Genomic DNA, 23,091 nt, shown 5'->3' with positions numbered 1-23,091 from the left:
ATTCAGATCAGATTCAGATCAGATTCAGATCAGATTCAGATCAGATTCAGATCAGATTCAGATCAGATTCAGATCAGATTCAGATCAGATTCAGATCAGATTCAGATCAGATTCAGATCAGATTCAGATCAGATTCAGATCAGATTCAGATCAGATTCAGATCAGATTCAGATCAGATTCAGATCAGATTCAGATCAGATTCAGATCAGATTCAGATCAGATTCAGATCAGATTCAGATCAGATTCAGATCAGATTCAGATCAGATTCAGATCAGATTCAGATCAGATTCAGATCAGATTCAGATCAGATTCAGATCAGATTCAGATCAGATTCAGATCAGATTCAGATCAGATTCAGATCAGATTCAGATCAGATTCAGATCAGATTCAGATCAGATTCAGATCAGATTCAGATCAGATTCAGATCAGATTCAGATCAGATTCAGATCAGATTCAGATCAGATTCAGATCAGATTCAGATCAGATTCAGATCAGATTCAGATCAGATTCAGATCAGATTCAGATCAGATTCAGATCAGATTCAGATCAGATTCAGATCAGATTCAGATCAGATTCAGATCAGATTCAGATCAGATTCAGATCAGATTCAGATCAGATTCAGATCAGATTCAGATCAGATTCAGATCAGATTCAGATCAGATTCAGATCAGATTCAGATCAGATTCAGATCAGATTCAGATAAAATTTAGATGGTTACGTTCGATCAGATTCCAGATTCCGGATTCTGAATTCATTTTCAGAATATTGAGTCATAACTTTCAACCAAATCAGATTCTAAAAATTTTTCGAGTCGTATTTGAAACATTTTAAAGTGAAACTGACCAGCCAACCTTCGAGCCAACCCAAGAGGGGGTCGCTTGAAAATCGATTAGCTACGTGATCGTGATGCACTTCAATAGACACGCAAAATAAGATCAGAATCGAGGCGCGGAGACCCTCAGGTCGTCGTCGCATAAATCCAACAATTCGATTTCGACCGAACGAACGAACTTGAAAAACACTCAAACGATTTGGAGCTGACACATTGAACAAAAGGAAAACACAAAATGTACTTTAAAAAAGCTTTAAAGAGAAAAGCAGAACCAAAACAGAAAAGCAAAAAAAAAGAGTCCAAACGAAATAGAATCAAGTCAAATGAACGGTCACTCTTGAAAGAAACACACCTTAACAAAAATTTTTGAAAAATGGTTTGAAAGCCCCAAAGACAGCAAAAGCGAGAGGGAGTCAATAATGGCAGTCGATCAAAACATTGAAAGCAACAGAATAAAAAAAAAAACGCTCTGAATGGCAAATTAAACGCTGTGTGTGCACACACGCTCAGTTGAACAAAAGTTGCAGGACATTAGGTCGTTTTTTTAGTATTAATTTTTCACTGCTGTCGGGCCAAATCGAAAACACAACAGCATAAGCCGCCATCAATCGAAAAACCGACCGATCACCATAATTGGTGATCGGACAACAAAACTGTGAATGTTAAGCGCACACCTGGCAGCTGACTGTGTGGGTCGCGATTTTTCTAGCTTCACGGGGGTTCAAATGACCGGTATGTCGAGTTTTTCCTTGGGAAAATAAGATCGAGCTTTAAAAGGTCTTAATGTTCTTGTCGTTCCTTCTATCTAAAAAAATAAAGTCAAAATAAGCCTCAAACAAATAATAAATATTCTAAAATTCTATCTAGAAATAAAAAGACGGAAATAAGATTGTGATGGTTCATTTATCATCAAAGTGCGATCTGATAAATCAAACACGCATAGCCAATTTGTTTGAAAAAATGGTAAAGGGGAAAAGACGAGAAAAAAACAAAAACACTCACACTTCAAACTATGAGTTTCGGCTTCTTCACACCGTGAAGTTTAAAAGTGATGGATAGTGATTGCAGAATCTCACTAATTGATGCCTTTCATAATTTATGGTTCTCAATCAACCGCAGATTGCAGATCCATTCAAAAGTATAAAGTGCTGATTTTAAATTTAATGGTTTTCAATAAAATTTATTCGATTACAAAATAATAAATCGAAATCGAAAATAAAGCATTTGAATAAGTAAACATAATCAGTTTGAAAAAAAATTAAAAATGTCAAAATTGTCAAAATTGTGAAAATTGATAAAATTGTCAAAATTGGCAAAATTGTCAAAATTGTCAAAATTGTCAAAATTGTCAAGATTGTCAAAATTGTTAAAATTGTCAAAATTGTCAAAATTGTCAAAATTGTCAAAATTGTCAAAATTGTCAAAATTGTCAAAATTGTCAAAATTGTCAAAATTGTCAAAAATGTCAAAATTGTAAAAATTGTCAAAATTGTCAAAATTGTCAAAATTGTCAAAATTGTCAAAATTGTCAAAATTGTCAAAAATGTAAAAAATGTAAAAAATGTAAAAAATGTAAAAAATGTAAAAAATGTAAAAAAATGTAAAAAATGTCAAAAATGTCATAAATGTCATAAATGTCAAAAATGTCGAAAATGTCAAAAATGTCAAAAATGTCAAAATTGTCAAAATGTCAAAATGTCAAAAATGTCAAAATTGTCAAAATTGTCAAAATTGTCAAAATTGTCAAAATTGTCAAAATTGTCAAAATTGTCAAAACTGCCAAAATTGTCCAAATTGTCAAAATTGTCAAAATTGTCAAAATTGTCAAAATTGTCAAAATTGTCAAAATTGTCAAAATTGTCAAAATTGTCAAAATTGTCAAAATTGTTAAAATTGTCAAAATTGTCAAAATTGTCAAAATTGTCAAAATTGTCAAAATTGTCAAAATTGTCAAAATTGTCAAAATTGTCAAAATTGTCAAAATTGTTAAAATTGTTAAAATTGTTAAAATTGTGAAAATTGTCAAAATTGTCAAAATTGTCAAAATTGTCATAATTGTCAAAATTGTCAAAATTGTCAAAATTGTCAAAATTGTCAAAATTGTCAAAATTGTCAAAATTGTAAAATTGTCAAAATTGCCAAAATTGTCAAAATTGTCAAAATTGTCAAAATTGTCAAAATTGTCAAAATTGTCAAAATTGTCAAAATTGTCAAAATTGTCAAAATTGTCAAAATTGTCAAAATTGTCAAACATGTCAAAAATGTCAAAAATGTCAAAAATGTCAAAAATGTCAAAAATGTCAAAAATGTCAAAAATGTCAAAAATGTCAAAAATGTCAAAAATGTCAAAAATGTCAAAAATGTCAAAAATGTCAAAAATGTCAAAAATGTCAAAAATGTCAAAAATGTCAAAAATGTCAAAAATGTCAAAAATGTCAAAAATGTCAAAAATGTCACAAATGTCAAAAATGTCAAAAATGTCAAAAATGTCAAAAATGTCAAAAATGTCAAAAATGTCAAAAATGTCAAAAATGTCAAAAATGTCAAAAATGTCAAAATTGACAAAATTGTCAAAAATGTCAAAAATGTCAAAAATGTCAAAATTGTCAAAAATGTCAAAAATGTCAAAAATGTCAAAAATTTCAAAAATGTCAAAAATGTCAAAAATGTCAAAAATGTCAAAAATGTCAAAAATGTCAAAAATGTCAAAAATGTCAAAAATGTCAAAAATGTCAAAAATGTCAAAAATGTCAAAAATGTCAAAAATGTCAAAAATGTCAAAAATGTCAAAAATGTCAAAAATGTCAAAAATGTCAAAAATGTCAAAAATGTCAAAAATGTCAAAAATGTCAAAAATGTCAAAAATGTCAAAAATGTCAAAAATGTCAAAAATGTCAAAAATGTCAAAAATGTCAAAAATGTCAAAAATGTCAAAAATGTCAAAAATGTCAAAAATGTCAAAAATGTCAAAAATGTCAAAAATGTCAAAAATGTCAAAAATGTCAAAAATGTCAAAAATGTCAAAAATGTCAAAAATGTCAAAAATGTCAAAAATGTCAAAAATGTCAAAAATGTCAAAAATGTCAAAAATGTCAAAAATGTCAAAAATGTCAAAAATGTCAAAAATGTCAAAAATGTCAAAAATGTCAAAAATGTCAAAAATGTCAAAAATGTCAAAAATTTCAAAAATGTCAAAAATGTCAAAAATATCTAAAGTGTCAAAAATGTCAAAAATGTCAAAAATGTCAAAAATGTCAAAAATGTTAAAAATGTCAAAAATGTCAAAAGTGTAGAAAATGTCAAAATTGTCAAAATTGTCAAAACTGGCAATATTTTCAAAATTGTCAAAATTGTCAAAATGATAATATATTTTAGTTGTTTTAGTTTCTGAGATAATGTTGACTGAATTTGGTTCAAAAAGTTGTGTCAAAGTTGTGTATGAATTGTGCCAAAAATTGTCGACATCTTTCTTCAATTGAAAATTAAAAACAATTGAGAAACTAGTTCAAATTGAATGGTGAACCCAGCAAGTTTGAGTTCATTTCCTGAAACACACATCGTTACGCTGCAATGAAATGGTTGCGCCAATGAAGCGTCGGCGACGTCGTTCTACACTTGCGTAACAATTATCTCTTAACTATTATGAATATTACTGGCAAAATGTACACTGCTGTTGCTGCCAGCAAGTCTGACAGTGGTGGCAATTGCGCCATCATCATGCACCACTGTAGGTTTTTTTGTCGTCATTGGTACAAACAACAAGTCCTTTAGGTACTTGCTACAAGACATTTAAAGAGTCACAACGCCGAGAGAGTGCTCAACGGTGCTCAGATGTTTGTGTTGAACCTTTTTTTTTGAGTCGTTTAAACTTTTTTCGTGTTCTGAACCATTCGGAACCTTGTGGGTCACAAACACTTAAGCTCCGCTTTTATGACTACAAATGGACCCCTCGTCCTTACCACCTTCCTCTAAAACAGGCGTCGACGACGTCGCATTTTCCGGGGGGCGTCGTCGTTGTCGTCGAGAGTGTGCAATAAAAGTCAGCCAAATTAAAAACTTTTATAAAATACTCGGCAATTTCTTGTGTGAGCTGTTAATGGCTGACGACCCCCCTCTCTTTTGCCTAAAAAAAAACCTAAGAAGGGTGGAGCAGGAGAGATGGTTATGACGACGACAAGTTTTTCTAATTAAAACCAAGCGATGGTTTTTCCTCCGACTCGAATTGGGGTCCATTGAATTTTTGCTTTGGGTGGCGAACTTTTCCTCGACTAACCACCCAATCGAATTGTTCTGTCAGTGTCACGCGAAGGCGAGACGAAGGGGGGAAATTTAGAAACTTGACAACCGAGATCATCCGGCAGAGAAACTCCCTGCCAATAATGGATTTTTATCCTCCATCCACTCAACTAGTCAGTCAGCCAGCGAGTCAGTCGGCGAAAGGGAAAACACTAAACCAGTGAAATGAATAAAAATCAACCCTTTTTTCGCGCGCACTTTCTGTAATTGTGCTCGCCCTCTTGCAAAACTGAAATCTACAAACGCGCGTTGTTTTTTTTATACTTTTTTACCCGATCTCTCTATCTCTCTGGCGTCTATCATTGCTTGTTGTTTTTCTGAGCTCGAGTTGGTGCTACCGCTCGGGGAAATAAAACACAACCAATATCAGTTGTCCGGGGTAATCAAGCAAGGGCCCATGAGGAATAGTAAGTGGCGCTATGCCCCTGCGCTCGATGAAACAAAACGAACCTCACCCTTAGGAAGCCCTTCCATGAGAAGAGAAGAGAAGTGAGGGAGCTGTTCCGCTAATAATGTCCAATTGGCCGCGCTTCGCCACTTGGATCGACCGACTCGCTATTAATAGAAAACTGCATGTACAGCCAATCGGCGTAATCGTAATAAAATAAACGCCGTGCTCCGCGAGCAGCTGCCAAAAACGACGCTGCTACAAGAAAAAGCTTGATAAATCCACCTAAAGTATTTTTACATATGATTCAGTTTAACTTACTGTAGCAAAAAATATCAACAAGACAATTCTCATGAAAATTTGAGCTAGAATTATTTTCAGTGTCCAACACGTCTTAGCAGATCCATCTAGCGGTGAACATAGTAAACTCAAATTTTTTAACAAACCTTTCTAAGTTGGATTATTTCTTAATTTAAAACTGTGAGTTTAGAACTTCCAATTCATGTTCTCTTTCAACTACACTAATACTTTTTTCCGAGAAAAAGGAAAAAAATAAATCGATCAAAACATTAGTGGCTCGTGGATGCAAAAATCAACAACCGCTCAGAGCTACTAAAACTATCAATCGCCTTTTCGTTCATCCGAGAAGGAAGCGATCCATGTTAATCCGTTTGTAACTTTCCTCGATCGTAGCGAGACAGACAGAACCGTAGTGAAAAAGCAAACAAAAATAAACAATCAAACATCTGTTGTACAATCGCTGATTAATGGGGAAAGAAAAGTTTAAGTACCAACCTAGGCTACATGATTTGGCTGGTTTTCTTCTATTAATCACAACACACACAGACCAGACCCCTTTCCTCATCCTAACGCATCTTTTTCGAACTCTCGTGTGTGTGTGATCTAATGTAAAAAAGTAAGAAAATTGATACTTGTTAAATGTGGATACTCCGTTATGGTTTGAACATAACAGTTTAAAAAATAAATCATTTTAAATGATCGGTTCAAGAGCAAACCTAATAAGAAAATCACGTAGTACAAATCAGATAAGAAATTTCTGGCATACATTCAAAATCGAAATATGGACACAATTTCAAAACATATTTAGTACAATTTTGAAGAAATTTTAAAATAATCTTAACACAATTTTGCCATTTTTGACATTTTTACACAATTTTGGAACAATTGTACACAGTTCTGAAGCATACAGTTTCTTATAACTTTAACACATTTGGACATGATTTTGATACAATTTGATATATTTTTATAACATTTTTGATTGACAAAAAATCGACATAATTTAAAACAATTTTGACTATTTTGAAAATATTGACATTATTCAGGCATAATTTTGACAAAACTTTAAGACACCTTGAGGCAATTTTTGCATTTTTTTCACAATATGTATTGACACAATTTTGTGTAAGCTTTCAATCATATTAACACTGAGAAAAAACATTTGCCAGCATTGCCTGACATTATGTCAAAATTTTTCGTAATTGTGTCAAAATAAGGCAAAAAATTCTGTAGAAATAACGTCAAATTGAAATATTTTTGATAATATTTAGACCGAATTAAGTCAAAATTTTGACAATTTTGACAATTTTGACAATTAGGACCATTTTTACAATTTTGACAATTTTGACAACTTTGACAATTTTGTCAATTTTGTCAATTTTGACAATTTTGACAGTTTTGACAATTTTGACAATTTTGACAATTTTGACAATTTTGACAATTTTGACAATTTTGACAATTTTGACAATTTTGACAATTTTGACAATTTTGACAATTTTGACAATTTTGACAATTTTGACAATTTTGACAATTTTGACAATTTTGACAATTTTGACAATTTTGACAATTTTGACAATTTTGACAATTTTGACAATTTTGACAATTTTGACAATTTTGACAATTTTGACAATGTTGTCAATTTTTACAATTTTTACAATTTTTACAATCTTGACAGTTTTGACAATTTTGACAATTTTGACAATTTTGATAATTTTGACCATTTTGACAGTTTTGACAATTTGGACAATTTTGATAATTTTGACCATTTTGACCATTTTGACCATTTTTAACAATTTTGACAATTTTGACAATTTTGACAATTTGGATAATTTTGACAATTTTGACAATTTTGACAATTTTGACAATTTTGACAATTTTGACAATTTTGACAATTTTGACAATTTTGACAATTTTGACAATTTTGACAATTTTGACAATTTTGACAATTTTGACAATTTTGACAATTTTGACAATTTTGACAATTTTGACAATTTCGACAATTTTGACAATTTTGACAATTTTGACAATTTTGACAATTTTGACAATTTTGACAATTTTGACAATTTTGACAATTTTGACAATTTTGACAATTTTGACAATTTTGACAATTTTGACAATTTTGACAATTTTGACAATTTTGACAATTTTGACAATTTTGACAATTTTGACAATTTTACCAGTTTTGACAATTTTGACAATTTTGACAATTTTGAAAATTTCGAAAATTTTGACAATTTGAAATGTTTTGAAATTTTTGAAAATTTCGACGGATTTAATAATTTTGACATCTTAAAATATTTAAAATTTTCACTTATTTGAAAAAATTTCGAAAACATTGGAATTTTCGACTTATTTCTTTTTTGTTGCAATTCTGGAAAGCTTTAACAGTTTGAATGATTTGGTTTGAAGACATTTTGGATTCTAGAAAAGTTTGCCTTTTTTTAGCAGAATCACTTTGGATACGATTTCGATTCGAAATCATTCTTTCCTATGGGAATTAGAAAATATTGAAGAAATATTGAAAAAAGATTATTGTATCATTTTAATTCATTATTTTTGAGAATTTGATTCGATTTTTCATTTAGAATTCAAAATAATCTTTGTGCAGATTGTTACAGCTGTTTTTTTCTGTGTAGTTTTGAGATTTTATTTTTTCTACTTTTTCCTCTCTCAGAAACTAAACACATTCCTTTTTTTACTGTCAAAAGTTTTTCGGAGTTCTACCACAAAAATAACTTTCAAATCCAGATAAACGTTATTTGCAGAAAAGACCATTTACTTAAGCAAATTTTCCAGCGAAATCACGGTTTCTGATTTTGTCAAGTTTGAAAGGAAAAGGAAATCACACAAGGCCAATACTTAAGAAGATGAATGTCACATTAAATCGGCAAATTTGAAGTATTTTCACGATTTTGCTGAGCTTATTATAAAATTTTCGATATTCGTCGAAAACCGACACTGGCATCATTAAAACATTTCACACATGAGGGTATGTCTTTCGGGAAGTCTACTTTTATCCCACAACGTTTTGCATCTCACAGAGCTCAAATGGTGTAATTGAGCTCATATTCTGTTTATTGATACTTTCCATATGATCAATTTCAAAGTTATTAAAATTTTGGAATTAGTTCTATTTTTTGACCATAGTATAAAATATGAACAAATCATTATTTGAGAAAAAACTTTTTTGGAAACAATTATCTACCAATTTCGAGTCTAAATTATTTTTATTATCCAAGAAATTTACATTCAGCAAAACTAACTATGTACTAAACAAGGTTAGTACTAAGATACAAGTAATAGAAAAATTTTCGAGGAATGTTTTGAAGAAAATAAGCTTTGGCTGTGCCTTGAGAAGTAGACTTAAATGCGTATGCCAGCCAAGTGGCTGTCTTACTTCTAAAATAATATGCTATCACATGAGGCTGACTCGTAAGAGAGCAGGCGGCTCATGAGCTGTTAAGCCCAAAGATTTTGGCAAACGATTTTTGACGGTCGCCATAGTATAAAGCTGCAGTTAGACTTGTGTGCGGTATTTTTTTAAACATCACGTGAATCTAATCATCGACAGTTATAGCTTAATACTACTGAAATATGTCCTGCTCATACTAAAATACCTCAGGAAATTAAGATTGAAGTTGAACTACCGCCCAAAATTCACCTAAAATCTGTCGATAAATAATTGTTTGTACAAAATCATAATAAAAGGATTTGAAGATGACGATCGAGAATCCAAAGATCCTTTTGATCCTGTAGCCAAATTTCGACATATTATACTATTTTGGTATATTTTATTTCCTTTTTTGCTACCAATCTTTCACCGAACTGTCACCGCTGCAAGTTTGTTGCGCAAAGCGCCGCATGACAAAACAAACGACCGACGTTGAGAGCAACCGAGCACATCCCGATCCGGCTAATGAATTGATAATTGACTGCTAATAATTGCCTTCAACCCAACAACAATGTTGTGTTAACTCAAATCAGCTTATGGAAAACTGTTTGGTTGCTTTCCGAATCTCTTGAAAAAAAAGTGAGAGGAAGGTCCAGGAGAAGTGATGTTCAGGGTTTGGAAAAATCATTTATCGCGGTTGGTTGAGCATCGTCGACATGTTCGTTCAGTTGTTGCTTTACGGGGTAGCCAAATGGGAAAATGACTTCTCCCCAAGATCTGATTGCTACCTACTGGCAGAAAAAAAACATATTGTCGAAAGACGGATGATGGGGGCGTAGAAAAGGGAGGTTGGTAGAGTACTCTCAACCAAACATCATCATCATCATCATCGTCGTCGACGTTATTAGCTCGACTAGGGCCGGAATTATATCGTTGTTGATAGGCTTGGATTGGAAGTGCTGAAAGATGATCATTCGGTACCGTACCTATGATCAGCGCAGCGAGTCGAGATAATTATGGGAAAAATCAAACACCGGGCTGGAGCTGCCCGGACGGCAGCGTGGGAGGATTTGACCGCCTGATTAAGTTCCTTCCAACCGGTGTTCCGACGTTTTTGTAGGGCAGGCCCAAGTACGAGAGTTTGGCTGATTGAAACAAGCTCAATTTGTAGCTTTAATCTGTTTTGGATTACTTTGGATGACTTTTGATATCGCAAACATTGTTTCTAACGGCTGCTTTTAAAATTCTTTTCTATGGCGACCGTCAACAATTGGTTTCACGAGATTTTTCGATTGTGAAATGTTTAAAATTATCATAATTGTCAAAACTATGAAAAAAAATTATAATTGTGATAATTGCGAAAATTGTCAAATTGTCAAAATTGTCGAAATTGCCAAAATTGTCAAAAATGCCAAAAAATGGCAAAACTTACAAAATTGTCGAAGTTGTCAAATTGTCAAAATTATCGAAGTTGTCAAACTGTCAAAATCATCGAAGTTGTCAAAATGGTCAAAATTGACAAATTTGTCAAAATAGTCCAAATTTTTAAATTAGTCAAAATTGTCAAAAATACAAAATTAACAATAAATAAAAATAATTAAAAATGATAGAATTGGCGCAAATATGACATGGCATGGCATTTGTTGGTTTTTCCGTTAAACCTGGGATTTTAAGAAATGTCATGATTGCTTTGTATTGTCTTTGATTTATACTGTTTAATAACCTTAAATTAGAATAAAGTTTAAAGTAACTAATCATCATACCGAACATCGATTGTTGAAAAGGTGTCATACCTGAAACGAGAAGAAAGAGAAAAAGGGTTATTATCAATTCTTCAAAACACATCTGAGTGAGAAAGTTTGTTCAACAAAAAAAAACATCATCGTCTTCACCATCAATTGGTTCATTGACCTTCGCTCGAAAGGAGTTCCTTGTTTGGAACTTGAAGAAAAGAGGTCACACCTCTTCTGATAGACTGTAAGCTGGAAGAAGCACCACTGACAGAGAAAGCTCCTCAGCACCAAAAATGGGACTCAACTCGAACCAAGAGACAATTCTTCAAATCAGAGAAACAACAACAACAACGATGAAAAACGGTTAAACTCCGGTAAGTCACCTCACCCGCACATCTCCCCCGAAAGAAACTTGGTCGCGACTAAATGGATTAACCACTAACTAACTAACCAACAAGCAGCCGAGCCAAGTCAAGCCAAGGGCAGGGCCGATGTCTTTCGAGCTTTAAGGTAAGTATGAAGAGCCCCTGACAGCACACTGACGTCCACCAGCAACAACAACAGCACACGAAACAAAAACAACTCTCAACGTGCTGCGACGCGACCGAAGAAGAACTGTAAACAAAACAAACGCTTTCGCATGCGTTTTGCCTTATGTCTTTTGTTGTTGTTATTATTGTTGTTGGTGTCTTTTGCCTTTCTGTCTGTGGTTGCTTTGTTGTTGCCATGCACTTTTCGATCGAAGTCAACTGGTGGTGGGTCACCCACTTGAAAGCTGTCATCGTACCTACCTATGTTGGAAACTGAACTGACTCGCGGAAACTTGTTGATATCGGTCGGTGGACCAATTCTTCAGATTCAAGTAGGTAGGGAAGTAGAAACAACCAAGCCCTTTTTCCGTTTTGCAGAAGAAGTCTCCGTACTCACATGATGCTCAAGCAAGCTAGCTGTCAAAAGGTTTCTTCAACTGAAAGTTGGTCGGTCGAATCCAAGCAAGCCGGGATTCATCGAAATGCAATATGCATCGTCGCCGTTTGTTTCCTTTTGTTGTTGTTTGTCTTCTTCGAAGGAGGGCGCACCTGCGTACGGCGATGTCAACAAAAGAGCGAATGGAAACCCCTGGCAACGATCTACAAGATGAAGAAAACCGGAGAGAGCAACAACAGCGAAACGACAACAAACGGACGCTGCGTTGAATGGCCACTAGGTTTGAAAATCCAACTAGAATCCAGACAACTCGGTGATGATTGCACATTGCTAGTTGCATCAGCGATATGGTAGGTTCTCCTTTCTATGGAAAAGAATTGACGGTGCTCCTCCCTTTTCCAGCTAGGACTCTGGAACATGTACGCGTTTAGGGTTCATGTACGAAAAAGGGAGTTGAGAGCTGATGAAAAGAATAAATCTTCGCGCTCCTACCTTTCTTGCCTTCTTCTACCTAAAGGATGAATTGGGAACACTGGCAACGTTTATTTCAACGCGTTGTCAACAGGATTGGAGTGATCAACAGCTTTGACCTGCGCAGTGAGTTTGTTTTCAAATTTGAACGTGTGTGGCTGTTAATTTCTCTGTCAACTGTCATATTGTCAACTAGTATAGGAATCTAATCGACTGGATTTACGCTTATAGCTACTTTTTCAGTGTTCTAGAATCTGATTTTTCCTTAGACTTCTAGCGATGCGATGATGTTGTTTTATTTTGAAGTTTCAGAGGTGGAAATTGGAAAGAGTTTTTGTTTCATAGGAGGCTTGGAGAGTCTAATAAAACAAAGGCATCGATATTGCGAAATGTTGGAAAAATTATCCAGAAAACGAAATCGAGTGCCCAGTCAGTAAGGTCAGTGCTATTATATTCAATATTGAATATTGAATATTGATCCAATTTGAACACTCAGCTAAAAACTTTTTCATACAGAACCTTTACTAGTTAGTAGTATAATTTTTGTCGTTAACTGACGATTAATCTGAACGTAATTCAGAATCCAACCTCTACACGTCCGTCTCTCACAAGATTAGACCGTGTATTTGTTAACACTTTGAAGCAATAGGGTGTTCATAATTTTTCATATACTTCATTTGACAACAAATTTAGTGAAGCAATTCCAAATTTCCCTTTTTACGGGAAAAGCTGTATCTTTGTTTCCCGTCATTATAAAGACTTCAAATTTTGTGGAGTGTTAGTTGGATAGTTGAACTAGATTGTGTGAAATTTTCATGAAAAAATATAAACCGAGAAAGAAATGGCAGCTTGTCAAAGTTGGAAGTGGGTGCGCAGCTTCATCCGATTTCATTCTTTTTTGAACGCAACTGTATTTGTTATCTTTATTTTCATAACTTTTATTTTTATCCTGTACATTAGAGTGCCCCAAATGACCCGACATTTGAAAAAGTTATGCGCTGCAGGCTTAAATTGATCCTAGGCCTAGTACAAGGTCTCATGCCAATTTTGGGCCAAATCGGATCACGAAAGAGGTCGCTCAATTAATCTTAAGTTTGTATGGAATTTTGAGACATTTGTATCGAGCAGAACACGAAAATCCAGTTTTTCATGAATAACTTTGATCTTCTCCGGCCGATTTCTTTTGAAAACGGTTTTTATTAAAGCCTAAACTACGACAAATATTTCCTCTGAAGACTGCATTTCGATTCAAATTAAGACATAAAAGTTATTAAGCTTCAAAAAATAGTTATCTTTTTTAAGGGTGATATTCAACACTATTAATGAGAGATACTGCTTCGAAATTTTGACTTTTTTTATCATAATAATAACTTTTGATCATATGTTCAGTCGAAATACAGTCTTCGGATGAAATATTTGTCATAGTTTAGGCTTTAAGATAAACTATTTTCAAAAGAAATCGGTCGAAGGAGACCAAAGTTATTCATGAAAAACTGGATTTTCATGTTCCTCCCAAACAAAATGTCTCAAAATCCCATACAAACTTTGGGCTCGTTGAGCGACCCTTTCCCGTGGGCCGATCTGGCCCAAATTTGGCATGAGACCTTGTACTAGGCCTAGGATCAATTTAAGCCTGTACATCATAACATTTCACAACCATGAAATTTCTCATACAAATTTGGGGCAGTCTACTGTACATTCTTCATCTCATCTCCATAGTTTCCAAGTAGAATAACGTTCTCTGGCAGATGGTCTTACTACACTCATCCATTACCAGTAGGGCGTTTGACACCTACCGGCATAAGATTGGATTGTGGATTTCTAACCTGCTCGAGGTTTCCTAGTAAAACGTTCAACAAACTGAGACTGTTGCTCTCAGGGTCATGGGTTCGTGCCCCACGTTGGGCGCCAAACATAACAGCCGGTTAGCTCAGACGGACTGTTTCTCAGGATCGACACTGGTCCCCTTACTGAGGCTAACTTACGACCGTAGTGAGCATTTTTTTTTTATTTTTAGTGGACATGGCGTTCTGCCATGCCATGCCAACCAAACAGAAGGGGGGTTCAAATAGGCTTGAGGAAACGGATTTTATATTTTTAACTGTTTGAATTGGGGTATCATTTTGAAAGACAGGTTTCGGGTGGGTTTTGCATGATGTAGTTGATGTTGACGAGGACAGTTTGGTTCTGGGACATGGCCGGTTACGTGGTGACTACGAGGCTAAGAGGACCTTCCCGATTGTAGCTTTAGTTGGGTCTGGGGCGATGTGGACTGGGTCTGATGTAGCTTGGGTCAGCTTGGGCAGTAGTCGATGAACCTTGGGTGGGTTCAACTTGAGCGGGGCTCAGTGACGGGTTTAAATACGAACCGTTAAGTTGCACCTTCCCTGATGATGGGTAAGCAAAACCGGATGTACCAGATACCTTCGGGAGTGGTTGTTCTGCTGTTTCTGGTGACTTCGAGTTCTGCGGAACCCAAGTGACTACGCGGAACCTCACTCCAGCTCTGTAGAATATTTGGCCTTTCCTACCGTCTTGGTCCATGGTCAAAACTTATCTGTTCTCGAGCTTCCTCTTTGCTAGTCTTCTCCAGTGTTGCCGGTTCATGTGGTTTTTATGAGCTTCTCCGCCTTGTCTAACTGACCCATGCAGCACAAGGATAGGGACAGGAATATTGGAGGTGGGTTCTGTGGATCTTAAGTACTCTAAATACTACACTTGGTTTTTCGACTTTATCTTGTGACCCCTTTTAGATCACTAAAATCGAGGCGAGATAGGCGCTAGTACATGCTGCTAATACTTACTAATACTAATACATTATTTTTCCACGGTAAGAGTACTAGTAACCAGTATTGGACCTCTTCTATGCCGAAATTCTAACGACTGTCCATGGGGCGATGCCATTCGGATAGTCAAATTGAGAGTGATCATCAACGAGTCGTCTCCCCACAGTACGATGTTACCAGCAGGCTTACAATCCTGTATGACTGGGACACCAGCAGCATAGAGGAGACGATTACGGTGGATGAACTTCGGGAAGTCTCTCTAACCAAGGGAGGCCCTCGGACCGGACGGCATTCCTTACATCGCAGTGAAGGTCGTGATCAGGGAGTTCCCCAAAATGTTCCGGTCGTCATTGCAACGATATATTGCAACGTAACGGGTGTTCCCTGATACGAGGAAGCGGCAGAAGGAGAGACGGCTTCGTTTTTGCGCGGTTATCACTCTGGACGTGAAGAATGCCTTCAACAGCGTCAGCTGGACAGCGATTGCGTCGTTGCTTATTCAAATGAGGGTCCCGGTATATCTGTAGGTAGAGGCTTGTGGAAAGTTATTTCCACAATCGCCAACTACACTATATGTCCGGTCAGGGCATACGGACACAAGAGGTTTCGGCGGATGTGCCACAGGGGTCAATATCGGCAGCTGAACTCGTAGGATTTGCGGATGATGTAGTCCTCTTGGCGAGTGGCTCCTCAACAGCTAAGGTACAGCTGCCACAGTAGCTATCCAGGCAGTATAAAACTGGATGCACCTAAGTGCCTGCGTCTAGCCCACTACAAAACCGAGATGGTGCTGATCTCACCCTGTGGAAGAAAGGGCCAATGGCCACGGCCGCACTCACACGGATGATGTCGAACTCCTCGGCAATCCGAAGAAGCAAGAGGAGGATACTGTCAAGCGTGACCACATCAATACTGCGGTGTGGAGCGGGGCCTGGATACAGGCCCTGGGAAAAAAGTGTAACCTGCGGGGACTTATCAGCGTTCAGAGGCCGATGAACCTGCGGATTATCAGTGGACCACCTCGTCCGAAGCCACCTGGGTAGTGGCGTGCGTCATGCCCATCTCGGTGTTGTAAGAGGAGGTTGTCTACTGTTACGACAATAAAGACACGCCCGACGTGCGAGATCTCGCCATTGAGGACTCGATGCCCAATTGGCAGCAGCTGTGGAATAGCTCAGCGAGAGGAAGGTGGACCCATCGTCTGATCCCGCTCATCGGTAGCTGGATTCGGAGAAGACACGGTGTAGTTGACTTCCATATAACGCAATTCCTGACTGGTCATGGACAGCGTGATGCAGAGATTTGTACGTATTCCAACACATTGCATGCGGTCAGCGATGGATTCACCCGGATCATGACTGTCGGGGTTACCTACGGGTAGAGAGGTTCTCGATGCCGGGCGAGCCTCTCGAGTCGGTGTAGGATGTCTTCACTGAATGTGTGCCGTGACAAGCGTGAGGACAGGATAAGCTGCTCTTGATCTGGCACACGACTGGCAGAAAAAGCCGCGTGCCAAATATCCTAGAGTTTTCAGCCATAGGGATACAAGAAGACCGAACAACGGTCGGGATGTATTGACCCCATCCACGGGGGGCTCTCAAGTACTGTGCGTCCGACCCCTCGGTTTGATGCTACAAAGATGAAGCGGCTTCGTGGAATACCCACGGGTAGAGTGGTTTTCAACGCCGGGTGAGCTATTCGAGTCGGCGTAGGATGATGTCTTCTTCGGGAATCATCCAAGTAGTTGTGTAAAGTCCTGCGCTTGTATTGTCACAGGTTCGAGTCAAGGATAAGCTGCTCTCGATTGGCGAATCTCGAATCTTGGGCATAAGAGGTCGGGCTTCCAGTCGTTAGAAGAGATGTCAGGCCTCGAGTCTTCAAAAGGAGAGGTTTATGTGGTCAACCCCAAGTCTTTACGATAACAGGTCGGATTTCGAATCGCAAGAAGAGAGATCAGACCTTGAATCAACCAGAGGAAGGGTATTTGTGTTTACCTCGAGACATTACGAGGAGAGGTCAGATCTCGAGTCGTAAGAGGAGATATCGGGCCATGAGTCGTGCAGAGTAGAGTTAAGAGTACGTCAACTTCGAGTCGATGCGAGGAGAGGTCAGGGATCAGGCCTTGAGTCGTGCTGAGGAGAGGTTTATGTGGGTATCTCGAGTCATTGCGAGGAGATGTTGGTTCTCAAGTTGTTAGAGGAGAGTTGAGACTTCGAGTCGTAATGATGAGAAGTATTGCTGAAAGTGGTTTCGTCTATGAGTATTGCCTTGGAGCGCACTGGCGCGAATAGACCTCCCTCTATTGAAGCATAGTGTGTTAAACAGTTCGAGTTGGGAACTAGGTCTGCGGCCCCAGGTGGAGTTAAGGGTGTAGGAGGTATACTCGGAGTATATCACGAGTCTTCCCATTGTATTTACCCATGGACCCAGAGTTGCAAACTGGGAGGTCGCGGTTGTTCGCCGTGCCTTGGAATACAATACGTAAACTAGGATTTTGATTTGATTTGATTTATTTGTTTATTCTTGCAATTCAAGATACAATCTTATTAGACATTGCAATCGGTTTGTACTGGGTTAACAAAAAAAAACAGTAATTAGAATTTCTGGGGCTAAACTTATTAAATCTTATCCTAACCTAACCTGGCTAAACATTCTCTCTTAAAACAAACGATATTATGGTTCATTTTGATTTCATCAGGTATTTGGTTCCAGTAGACAATGCCTCGTACAAATAGTGTGCCATTGTAGTGAGCGGTAAAATTTCTTGGGATTACCAGTTTTCTTACTCGATAACTTCTGAATGGTATAAACTTTTGATAAAGGTAGCTTGGTGTACCTGTTGTGTATATTTTCTGTATCATGATGTTTGAGCGGTGCTTGAAGAAGTCACGAAACGAACAGCCGATGAAACTTTGATGATGTACGCTAACACTCGCGTATCGATCCAGTTTGAATATCCATCTGATGCAGTCGTTGATTGTAATGCGTAATCTATCCATAGCGGCTGCTGAAGCATTTAATAAAAACTCCGATCCGAAGGTGAGGTGTGGTAAAATCAAGGTTTTGGCTATTTTCAGTCTAAAATGTGGTGGAAGCATGTTTGCTGTTAGTTTCAAATGACGGAGAACTGCATAGATTTTACCACATTGTGAATTTACCACCTGTGGTTACAAATAAAAAAAGAGACCTCTTCTAGCATCGAACTTTGACCACTTGCATGAGGCTTTCACCCAAAGGCTCACAGCAAGGTTGCCGAAATCACAGAAAAATCTAGAGTTTCACAGAATTTTGAGTTAATTTTCGTGTGAAGAACGTTCACAGATTTCACAGAATTTTAAAATTTTGAACGCATTCTCAATAGAAATGTTTGGTAATTATCTTTGAATGGAAAAAATATGATAAAATTGGTAATGTTATTAGATTTTTTTTTCAAATTTTTTTTTATGTAAAAAAGGCGCAACTAGACATGATTTATGAATGAAATTAATAAAAAAAGCATCATAAAAAATTGTCACAGAATTTTTTGGTAAAATCACAGAAAGTCAGAATTTTTTTCCGCTTAAACACAGAATTTATTTCGGCAATCATGGCACAAGATAATGTCGAGTCAAGATCTTGGAGCCGAGCCCTTTTATCCATACAGTAACATATTTAGTATAGACCTAGACCGGTTTTGAGAGTCAAAGCTTGTACTTACACACTTGTTATATGGACTTTTATGATCTTCAAGCCAAGTCTTCCTCTTCAAGTATTCCAAGATACAATTAGATACAGCAACTATTTTAATATCGATTAACAGTTAGAAGCTTATACTAGCACATTTCTACTGTATCTGTCTGTTTGGAGCTCTTTCTCTGTTCATATTTCAACTCTTTGAAAAAAAAATTGTCTTTTGTAGGACTATGTATTTCTAATATTTAGGGTGTTTTATCATCGTTTCTAATCAACGGAAGCAACTGATTCGAGAATTTTTCAAGATATGGTAGTTCGATTAAGATGTCCCTCAAGATAACAGACAATCCTTCGGGTATGTATCATGTTTGGGTTTCTCTCAAGACTGCATCCCAAGTGGGATTGAGGTCGGGAAAGAGTGATAGTGACAATCTTGTCACCACGACGGATGATACAAACTCGAATCGTATTTGTCATTCAGTCAATGCTGCGCGTCAATACCGTTGATCCTGATTGTTTTGTCCCCCCCATGACAAGACAAGATGTGATTCAATCTCTCAACTTTCAACTTTTACAAATGCTAAATTATTCCGTGGTGGCAAACGCATGTTGTAATTCAATAACGCCGTTGTTGGTACACTCTTCAATATCATCTTCTCTTTTTGTGTGGGTTAGCGGTTGTCTGACTAAACGTTCAATAACGTCACCTCGTGACAAAACTTGATGGATCCATTCTGCTTTCTTGTTGTAAGGATGTATCTTAATATTTATCCCTTTGCCTCGGGGAAAAAGGGAGCGAAACAACCTGTCAAGATGAAAGGCGCTTCACTCTGGGACGACAAATATCGCATCAACTATTCAAACATATTCATAACGTTTTCGTTAGCTCAACAATAATGATATGATGCTAGTAGTAGGTATGGAGTCCCTTCTGCTGGATCGAACCTTTCCGGAAGATTAGAGGATGATAGAGAAGGAATAGAAGACGACGACGTTGCTCGTCGTCGTCGTCGACATCAAGATAAAAATTACGTATTCAAAGTGGAACTTGACCGAGAGAGGGACTGGCGATGAGTAGTCGTAGAAGCAGAGGATGATAGAAGCTGCTGTTGACAGTTGTGGTGTTGTGGGGGTGAGTCGATGACAGAAGGAAGGTGGAAGATGGGGGGACACTCTTCAAAGCTTAGCATAGCATTTTTCCATGCAACAGGTGCTATTTTGCTTCGGTTGGCTGAGGTGAATTCTAAAGAAGATGGATTCTTGCTTTTTTTTCGCTCCCCTCCTCTAGACTCAGGTAGAAGAGGTGATTCCACACCGGAATAGCTGCCAGAGTGTGTGTGTTTTCTGGTGTTGATATTGGGTTGGTTCCCGGGCGATTTTGTAAGTGCGACTTGAGGAGGAAAACGAACGGTAATCGATTTGGTAATTGAGTTGAATGGTAAGCAAATGTCTGGCTTAGGAAACCGTATGGGAAAAGTCGAGGGTGGCACGACTTGTTGAGTCCATTCAACTTAGCGTTGTGAAGATTTGTTTTCATTGAATTGGGCAAGCTTAGGATTTTGTAGAATTTTTAATGGAAAGAAAAAAATACTGTCCAAGATTTCACAACTATTAGGCGACCGTCATAAACTTTGAAATTTCTATAAATGTATCCATGGCAAATGGAAAAGTCCACTTTCGAAATGAAACAACTTTGACAGTTTTAGCTGTCTTCTTTTGACCGACATCTTGTTCATTATTCCTAACCACGAGTCAGGCTCGTGGTTTTCGCACATGGAACACAATTTTTATAGGCTCTTAAACGTGAGTCAGCCATAGCTTATGTTTTAGATATACATTTTTAACCATTGATTTGTTATTGACACAGATTCAATACCACTAGTCACACTCGTGGTTTTGTTCAAAGCGCGAGTTAGACTCACGGTTTTGTACAAAACTGGAGTCAAACTCGTATTTCTGTTCAAAACACGAGCCATACTCGTTGTTTATAAGAATTGAAGAATCGATTATTAAATTTATTTTTAGAAATGGTGAATTGCAAATATATCAACCTTCAAAATGAAACAACTTTTACAGCTTTAGCTCTCATCACTCGACCGACTTATTGTGCATAATTCCTAATCACGAGTCAGGCTCGTTGCTCTCGCTCAAAGAACACAATTTGTAGAGGCTATTAGAGAGAGTCAGTCATAGTTTATGTTTTAGATACCATTGGTCAGTCATGGATTTGTTATTGAATTTGTTATTGAAGAATTGAAGAATCGCTCATTAAAGTTTTTTTTAGGAATCTGGGAATAGCAAAAGTCTACTTTCAAAATAAAACAACTTTTACAGTTTTTGCTCTCATCACTCGACCGACATATTGTGCATTATTTCAAATCACGAGTCAGACTCGTGGTGTTAGCACATGGAACACAATTTTTATGAGCTTTTAAGCACGAGCCAGTCATAGCTTATGTTTTAGAAACACATTTTACCACTAGTCAGATTCAGAGATTTGTTATTGACACAGATTCAATACCACGAGTCAGACTCGTAGTTTTGTCCAAAGCGCGAGTCAGACTCATGGTTTGGTTCAAAACATGAGTCAGACTCGTATATTTGTTCAAAACGCGATTCAAATTCGTTGTTTATACGAATGGAAGAATCGATCACTAATTTTTATTTAAAGAAATTGGGAATTGCAAAAATCCACTTTCGAAATGAAACAACTTTTACTGTTTTTGCTCTCATCACTCGACCGACATATTGTGCATATTTCCTAACCACGAGTCAGGCTCGTGATATTCGCTCATGGGGCACAATTTTTATGGGCTCTCAAGCTCGAGTCAGTCATAGCTTATGGTTTAGATACACATTTTTATTTAGTCAGACTCATAGATTTGTTATTGGCACAGATTCAATACCACGAATCAGACTCGTGGTTTTGTTCAAAGCGCAAGTCAGACTCATAGTTTTGAGCAATATGAGTCAGACTCTTAATTTTGTTCAAAACACGAGGCATTTTCGTTGTTTATAAGAATTGAAGAATCGATCATTGAAAGAATTTTTAAGAAATTGGGAATTGCAAAAATCCACTTTAGAAATGAAACAACTTTCACAGTTTTTGCTCTCTTCACTCGACATGTTGTGCATAATTCCTAACCACGAGTCAGGCTCGTTGTTTTGCTCATGGAACACAATTTGTATGGGCTCTTAAGCGTGAGTCAGTCATAGTACATGTTTTAGATACACATTTTTACCACTTGTCAGACTCATAGATTTGTTATTGACACAGATTCAATACAACAAGTCAGACTCGTAATTTTGTTAGAAGTGCAAATCAGACTCATGGTTTTATTCGAAACATGAGTCAGACTCGTATTTTAGTGCAAAACACGAGTCATACTCGTTGTTTATAAGAACTGAAGAATCGATCATTGAATTTTGTTTAAGATATTGGGAATTGAAAAAATCCACTTTCGAAATTAAACAAATTTTACAGCTTTTGCTCTCATCACTCGACCGACTTATTGTGCATAATTCATAACCACGAGTCAGGCTCGTGTTTTTGCTTGTGAAACCCAATTTTCAGAGGATATTAGCGAGAGTCAGTCATAGTTTATGTTTTAGATACACATTTTTACTTAGATAATTTTAATTAGAATTTTCTTTATTTATAGAGGATTTTAACCATTGCAGTCATTCGTCCTCTAAATTTTTACCATTAGTCAGACTCATAGATTTGTTATTGATACAGATTCAATACCACGAGTCAGACTCGTGGTTTTGCTCAAAGCGCGGTCAGACTCATAATTTTGAGCAAAACATGAGTCAGGCTCGTAGTTTTGCTCAAAACACAAGTCAAACTCGTTGTTTACTTATAAGAATTGAAAAATCGATCATTGAAAGAATTTTGAAGAAATTTGTTCCAATAAACGAAACACATAAACAAGCACGACGATAACGATCGATACGGTTCCGGCTAATTGAAATATCGTAAACTTGATCTCGGCACCATCCGGTGTGGATATGCTAAATCACCTAATTAGTCTGACCGAAAGTCAGGACCGTACACCTATGGGGAAGGGAATCGAAAAATCAAAGTCAAAAGCGGGAACCGTAAAAACACAGAAAAGCAAGAGACAAACGTGGACAGGAAGTCCAATCCAGAAAGTGAATGGAGAACAACTGATAATACCGTTCCGAAAATCACCATCGATAGCCGATAAGAACGATTTCCTTCGCTTTTCAGCCGAAGGTTACTGGGGCGGTGACGTTATTGGTTGTCTTAAAGGAAATATTGAGGGAAGAAAAGA

Source organism: Uranotaenia lowii, chromosome 1 (genome assembly GCF_029784155.1).
Source record: "Uranotaenia lowii strain MFRU-FL chromosome 1, ASM2978415v1, whole genome shotgun sequence".
Classification (NCBI taxonomy): Eukaryota; Metazoa; Arthropoda; class Insecta; order Diptera; family Culicidae; genus Uranotaenia; species Uranotaenia lowii.
The sequence above is the reverse complement of the archived record's forward strand: the minus strand, read 5'-3'. Positions refer to the sequence as shown.